Below are 7,980 nucleotides of genomic sequence, written 5' to 3'. Positions count from 1 at the left end.
CCAAAAAAACACACACAATGGATTTGATTCTATTGGTTTGTTCATTTTAAATCAATATTGTGGTTTATAATTAACAAAATAAAATAAACACATGGAAACGAGAAAGAGCAAACCTCGCACGAGAAAACAGCTCCAGAGTGCAAAGTCAGCTTGGCATAATACAGTGCCTTTAAAGTTGTCAGCTTGTTGTCAGGGCCAAGCCAGTGTATGTCTCTTTAAAATATGACGTTTATAATGTGCAGGGCTCAGGCTGAATACAGCAGTCTGGAGCTTACACTTGTGATGCTCTGAAAGTACCTGTTTAGAGCATTACTGGAGCTTTTAGAAGAACATGAACAGGAACAGCACAGCTCATTTACACCTCACATTACACACTTATGGGATTATAAAGCTCGCCACTCGTGCTACTGTACAATGTAAAAGATGAAGAAGAAATTTATTTTTTTGTGTCCCAGTTTTAGGTTAATATCTCTGTAAATTACTGAGGCCTATTCCCCTCTCTCTAGCAGGAGATGAAGTTTAAATGTGTCAACTGGACAAAGGAAACAAAAGAGAACTATAGGAGGGCCATTAAAGGTTGAATAGGGTCATTAAGGCTGAAACTGGAGACAATAGCTGTTTCAGTGTAGTTAACCCCTCCCTTCAGACAGATATGAGGCAGTTTCCAGCAGTAATCTGACCAGAGCTGAGGAAGCGGCTTGGATGAGCAGCGAAACGGCTTCACTCCTACAAAAATTTGTCCAGTTGACAGATTTAAACTTTGTCTTTTGCTCTGGATCAGACCTGCACGACTGAGGGATTACACAGACGTCCCCTCTCTCTGTAACTGCTCCTGTCAGGGTCCACATTCTGGTCTTAAAGTGCTCTACATGCTCCTGGGGTTTTTATTTAGTGATTCCTTATTCTCTGACAATAAAATTCCTTCTAATTAGATGCAGACAGAATGCACCAGACTTATTTTGACCTTAAGAGCTACTTATACGAATGTCTGTGCTGGGGCAAGACACAATTTGCTCAAATATCTGGAAAAAAATTGGATACATGACACATTAAATTATATTTATTTATTTATTTTATTTATGTATTTTAAATGTATTTAATACTTTATTTTAAAAGTAGTTTTTCACATTTTTTCTACAAACACATAAGACAAAGGCTGTATTTTATCAAAACAAAATATATTTAAAGGCATTTGTTGTTGATGTGTAAGTCGGCCATATTGTCCATTCCCCCCCCCCCACCCACACACACACACACATTTTTAGTCGAGATTGGATATGTGTTATGAAAGTAAGGAAAAGGTCTTTGGAGGAGGTACAGAGGAGTATTGATCATTCTAGGCTAGTGCCCACTTTTTATGGTTAAAGAGGATGACCTAAAGACATCAAAAACAAGGTATCACAAAAGCAATAACTTCTACTGTCCACCACTTCATCCCTTCTGGCTGCTTGTAGTATTCTCACCTTTTCACATCCAGGCCCCTCTCCCGCTGTGTCCTCTCATATTTCAGGCCCGGGCCCCTGCTGCTCGAGGTCAGGACCTGTCTACCTCTCAGTTGGCTGTGTTCCCCTGTCTGTGAGTGCGCCTCCTCACACCCAAACACTGACACGAGGATCAGGGAAGGGGCTTTGTCAATGTGAGGCTTTATATAGATCGAAATTTTTCACTTCATTGTCATCTGCCAATGGGATTTTCTTTTGTTATTTAAAGCCACATTATGCAACTATTTGTAAAACAAATATAATAATTGGTTGTGTCCATTGCACTGAAAACGCTGTGTCCTTACTGTGAGCTGGCTCGCTTCTTCACAAACCTGACTCTTACTGGCCTGGAGAACGGGCTGCTCTTGCTTGTTTCCATGGAAATGTTGTTCGTTTGGCTAAAATCTAGTCAAACATATCTATCTAAATGCAAAATGCTCCAAAGTGTAGTTTTAACTTTCCATTTTCATGGAATAATGCAGGTGATGTGCCACTGTGTCTTTAAAGGACACATATTATGCCAAATAGATTTTTTTAAGCTAATAATCATGTCATAACATTATTATCACATCAGTCTGGAGTTGTGTTTGGCTTCATTCATGCTGGTTTCAATAGTCTTCTGTAAGTTTCTGTAAAAAGAGCCTTATAGACAGAAAATAGATAGAATATGCACTTTGAATTTTCTCAGGATTGTTGTGTCACAGGTAAAGACACTGTACAGTTTTTAGTCCATAAATCATCACCAGACTCATTCAAAACATTTCTGCCAATCACATTCATTACAGCTGTGTACCTACATTAAGATCTTATCATAATGTTCATTATTAGCCAACATTATATTTTTTCTCATGGTGCTCCCAGTAGGTATAGCCTACGCCAGATTCCAGTATGGGGAGAAACCTACAAAATAATGTCTGGTTCTATACAGTCATTATTTTAAGTACTAAAAAAACCTTCAATGAAAATCAGTGTGTTATACTCATGTGGCACAGCAGTTAGTTTCACCCAAACTCACAGCAGAAGGTCACAGGTTCTTCTTAAGCGCTGTGTGCTTTTCAAGTGACTGTTTTATGTCCAACACTCTGTCCAAAGCCAAAAGTCTCCAAGAACCTCCTCCCTTGCTTGGGACTCTTGAGTTTCACTGTGCATTTTGTTTGCATCTTCTCTGTCCTGTAACAGAAGAATGTTCCTGGAGGCTTGAGGTTCCAGGTGGTGATGTGTAAGCATTCTCTGAACTCAGCACAAGCACAGGCCCTGGAGATCAGGTCACTGCATTTCTTAAAGACAGAATCCCAGCTGTTCAAGCTGTTAACTGCAAATGCTTCTGTCTTTGTGACTTCACAAACTCATGAGAATTCATTTCAGTACAGTCCTGCTGGTGCTACAGAGATTGGACTAATCAGAGCAGCATTATAGTCTGAGCTGAGTCAAAGGTGAAACAAACATGTCTACGCCAACAGACATACTTCAGCTTATTTGATCAGAAATATAGACTATTGTGTTTGAGAAAACTATGTAGAGAGAAGTGCTTTGTGCATCTGTGGAGGAAAGAGGTTTGTGCTTTTCTCTTAACTGGATTTATCTAAAGATTTCTCAACATGCTCCACTGTTGTGATGAGTTAGGGTTAAACTAAACTTGCCTGGAGTATTGACTTGAACGTCCCAATAACTTTCAGTGAGAACATCTCAGATTGACACTGTGTAGAACTCAGTTCATGCTGCTGTATGTGTCAATCAGACATGAGGCAGGTTTAAACCTGCAGCTCTGACAGAAGCTTCCAGCTCAAGTCCTTCATTTGATCTGTAATCCTTAAAGGACCATCATGTCACTTTTCTAAACAAGGATCTGTCTCTTGCTTATTTCCATGGAGATGTTATCTGGAATGTTCCACAGCATGTCAGGTTCTCTGTCACAGACAGAAAAGTGTAGACATAGACCTCTTCTTTTAGCAGCTGAAGCAGACTGGAGCAGACTGAAGTGGAGTGAAGCAGACTGGAGTAGACTAAAGCAGACTGGAGCAGACTGAAGCAGACTAGGGCAGACTGAAGCAGACTGAAGCGGAGTGAAGCAGACTGGAGCGGACTGAAGCAGATTGAAGTGGAGTGAAACAGACTGAAGCAGACTGAAGTGAAGTGAAGCTGACAGAAGTAGACTGGAGCAGGCTGAAGCAGACTGAAGCAGATTGGAGCAGACTGAAGCGGAGTGAAGTGGAGTGAAACAGACTGAAGCAGACTGAAGCAGACTGAAGCAGACTGAAGCGGAGTGAAGCAGACTGAAGTGAAGTGAAGCAGACTGGAGCAGACTGAAGCAGACTGAAGCAGACTGAAGGGGAGTGAAGCAGACTGGAGCAGACTGAAGTAGACTAGGGCAGACTGAAGTGGAGTGAAGCAGATTGGAGCAGACTGAAGCAGATTGAAGTGGAGTGAAACAGACTGAAGCAGACTGAAGCAGAGTGAAGCTGACTGAAGTAGACTGGAGCAGACTGAAGCAGACTGAAGCAGATTGGAGCAGACTGAAGCAGACTGGAGCAGACTGAAGCAGACTGAAGTGGAGTGAAGCAGACTGAAGCAGACTGGAGCAGACTGAAGCAGACTGGGGCTGATTGTCTCACTGGTTGTCAGTTCGTAGTCAAAGTCAGAGGGCATGTTGTGTTTGACGTGTTGTTAAAGCTAAAGAATATCCTCCAGGAGATGAGTTTTGAGAAATAACATCTCCCTAGAGACGTTGACCAGCATGTGTTAACTAATATCCATAATGGCATTGTTTCAAGTCCAAAAAAGCACATTAAAAATTGAAACTGAAAAAGTAAAGTGCAGTGAAGTGAATTATTGTTGTAAGAGTCTGGCAGAAGCAGGATTACTGTTATAATGACTTTTTAAAAAGAGATGGAGCTAAATGAGCGTTTGCTTTTCCCCACTCCTTTCCAGAATGTTTATTTATAATCTATTATCATGACTGGAAGTGTAAGATATTTTCCTTCATGTATGTGCTGATTATTATTGTTTGAACATAATGTCATTTACCATTAATCAAATATAAATATATTAAATAAACTGACAAGTCTTGTGGTCATTAGTTACCACAGAGCTGATTAACCCTGAGCTTTCAAACTTTTAATATTACTTTTTCAGAAAGAATTTACTTCAGTAACGAGGAGTGGACGGTCACTGTTGAGCTCTATAAGGACGTTCTTTCTGTGGATGAGGACATACTGGATTTGCTTTACCGTTTGTCTGAGGGCGTCACCATTTTTTTTAGCAACTGTGAAAAATGCTATTGCCCTTCCAAATTCAACCCATCTGAAGTTGAGTGGAGTCAGTGGAGTTTTGATCATGCCCCGCCCCCTCGCTCACTCCACTCCTGACAGTGCAGTGTTCAGTTGAGGCCACGACACTGAGGATTCTTTGGGGGATAATCGCGTTTGGAGCTGGGATCCACAGAAGCTCAGAGCGCAGCCACGGACCAAGTGTATCCGGGATTACTGTGTGGACATGCCCCAGCCCTCACATGGCCAAAACCCCTGCAAAATGTGCACGAGCAGAGGCTAAAGGGGTATGAGGAGGTGATGTGGATATAACACTGATTTATGTAAAAGCCTCGAAATGATGAGCTTACAGTGCATTTCCAGCAAGTAGTTTAACATTAAAGGTCCTATCTTAAGCAAACTTGACTATTTTGAGGATTTAGCCATGTTATAATGTTGTTACCTCCTCAGAAATATAGTGGAAATGTGTTTTGTTTCATTCACAAATGTTTGAGTGACCCTTGTGATGTCATATTACTGATATGTTATAATGTTGTTTCCTTCCTGTCCTTTCCTTTGGAGATGAAGACCGTCTAATAACAAAGACTTACTCAAACATGTGCCAATGAAACAAAACACAAATCCAGGTCTGTTTTTGAGGAAGTAACAGCATTATAACATGGCTTAAAGTTCACATGAGTCATTTTTTTGGTAATATAGAACCTTTAAAGAAAAGTACGATGGAGTATAAGGGTCACTTAAATAAAAAATAATAATGCGGGCGCTACGAGAAAAAAAGTTGTAATATTACGAGAAAAAAGTCACATTTTTATGAGAGTATAGGCTGCTGTGCGTGAATGAGTGACCAGTGTGTTATGGAGAATTTGGAGCATTTTGTTCAGATAAACTTTCATCTGGGGTTTACGCAGGATGAAATACTGTGTCTTTTATCCCACCATCACCGCACTATCATCAGTATAAGTACTTTGAAGAGACACTGCAAATGTTTGAGTTTGTTTAGTCAGAGGAACCAGACAGATTTGGAAGAAATTGCTATATATGAACAAAATGCTCCAAATTCTTCATAACGCACTGGTCACTCATTCACACACAGCAGCCTATACTCTCATAAAAATACGACTTTTTTCTCATAATATTACGACTTTTTCTGGCTTTGACTTTATTCTCGTAAAATTACTACTTTAATGTCGAAATGCTACGACTTTATTCTCGTAGCGCCCACATAATTTTTTTAATTTAAGTGACCCTTATATTCCATCGTAGAAAAGTTATACACTGTACCTTTAAAACTTTTTTACTTTTTCAGTCAAATGCCCCCAGTAGTTTTATATGAAGCCAACAGCTCACATGAGTCACTGTACACTTCTGAATAAACAATGTGGAAGTCCCTGCTCTCCAGCCCAGTGCTCGGCTAACTCCCCTCTCCTCTCCTCTCCTCCCCTCTCCTCCCCTCTCTTACCCTCCCCTCTCCTCTCCTCCCCTCTCCTCTCCTCCCCTCTCCTCTCCTCCCCTCTCCTCTCCTCTCCTCCCCTCTCCTCTCCTCTCCTCCCCTCCCCTCTCCTCTCCTCCCCTCTCTTACCCTCTCCTCCCGTCTCCTCTCCTCCCCTCTCTTACCCTCTCCTCTTCTCTCCTCCCCTCTCTTACCCTCTCCTCCCGTCTCCTCTCCTCCCCTCTCTTACCCTCTCCTCTTCTCTCCTCTCCTCCCCTCTCTTACCCTCTCCTCTCTTACCCTCCCCTCTCCTCTCCTCTTCTTTCCTCTCCCCTCTCTTCTCCTCTCTTCCCCTCCTCTCCTCTCTTCTCCTCCTCTCCCCTCCCCTCTCCTCTCTTCTCCTCCCCTCCCCTCTCCTCCCCTCTCCTCTCCTCCCCCTCTTCTCTTCTCCTCTGCTCTTAAAGCCTACACTGGATAATCTGGCTTGATTGAACATGAATAATACCTTGATTCCTTCTAAATGTTTGAATTGGTTTAATTAGGAGGCGAGCGGCGTCACGTTCTGGTGTAGGCGCGCGCCTTTTAATTCTAATTGAAACACATCATTATCTATTCATTAATTCTGCTTATTTTCAGCGCGGGCTAAAGCTACTTTTCAAAGCACTAAGGTTTCCAGGGACAGCTTTTAAAAGTCCTACTTTAGAATTCCCTTTGACGCTCGTGTTTTTACAGTGAGTTTAGAAGTTTTACTCAGTGGGAAGTTTTCCATAGTTGTTATAAACACCATCAAACATAAATGATTTCTTTAGGCTGGCTGACCAGGCTATGTTGCACTCTCACATATGTTGCACTCTCACACTGGAGGCTGCCTGTGTTACTGCTGTCTGGTAATGTGCCAGCTTTATCCTGACAGAAGAAGACCAGAGAGCTCAGGTCTGGACAAAGGCCAGGTGAGTCTGAACAAATCCAGGTGAGTCTGAGGGGCCCTTTGAGGGGAGGGAGGAACAAGTTTCACATCTGCCATCTGCTGGTAAAAAAAAAAAAAAAAAAAAAAAAAAAAAAAAAAAAAAAAAAAAAAAAAAAACTTACTTAAAGGTTCAAAGTTCACAAAATATCTGTTTTCACCTCTGCCAACGTCTTCAATCAATAGGAAAGTCTATATATTATAGAGCTACCAAAGCAGCTGCTCACGTGTGACAATGTTATTTCATTAGTGATTAGCTTTAGCATTTATGGACGTAGACATTATATTATGTAAAGTGGTTTTATGTTATTTATGTCATTTATATCAGTGGTCCCCTCCCTAATAAAATGCATCCAACCCCAAACTCTAGTTCTGACAAATGTACTGTATATTTTTACTCTATAGCACACAGATGTAGTTGTAGACTATAAAAAAGTAAAATTACATTTTCCTGTGGGGCCCAGTACCAGATGGCCCGTGGCCCGGTTTGGGTGTTTGGATCATAACTCTCTGTATATGAGGCCCAGGCCTGGACCTATGGCCCACATAAGTCCACAGTGAAACTGCCATGTATTATACTATAGGTTCTGTACACAGCAGTGCACTAAAGCTAAAAGTCACTTTTATTAAAATTGGAAAACATAAAATAAACAGTGACGCTAACAGTGAGGTTGCTGGGTGCTGTTGTGCACAGAGACTATTTTGTCTAATTACGTTTTACTCCACAGAACTCACAAAGGAGGCTCTGGGTGCAAACCTCCACCATATTATGATGAAGGACTTCAGACATTTTCCATAGTGGAGCATGAGGACTTCAGGGAGTTTGTTAAATGTATGTGC

This window comes from Periophthalmus magnuspinnatus, chromosome 15 (assembly GCF_009829125.3).
Source record: "Periophthalmus magnuspinnatus isolate fPerMag1 chromosome 15, fPerMag1.2.pri, whole genome shotgun sequence".
In the NCBI taxonomy this organism is placed as follows: Eukaryota; Metazoa; Chordata; class Actinopteri; order Gobiiformes; family Gobiidae; genus Periophthalmus; species Periophthalmus magnuspinnatus.
This window is presented reverse-complemented; position numbering follows the sequence as displayed.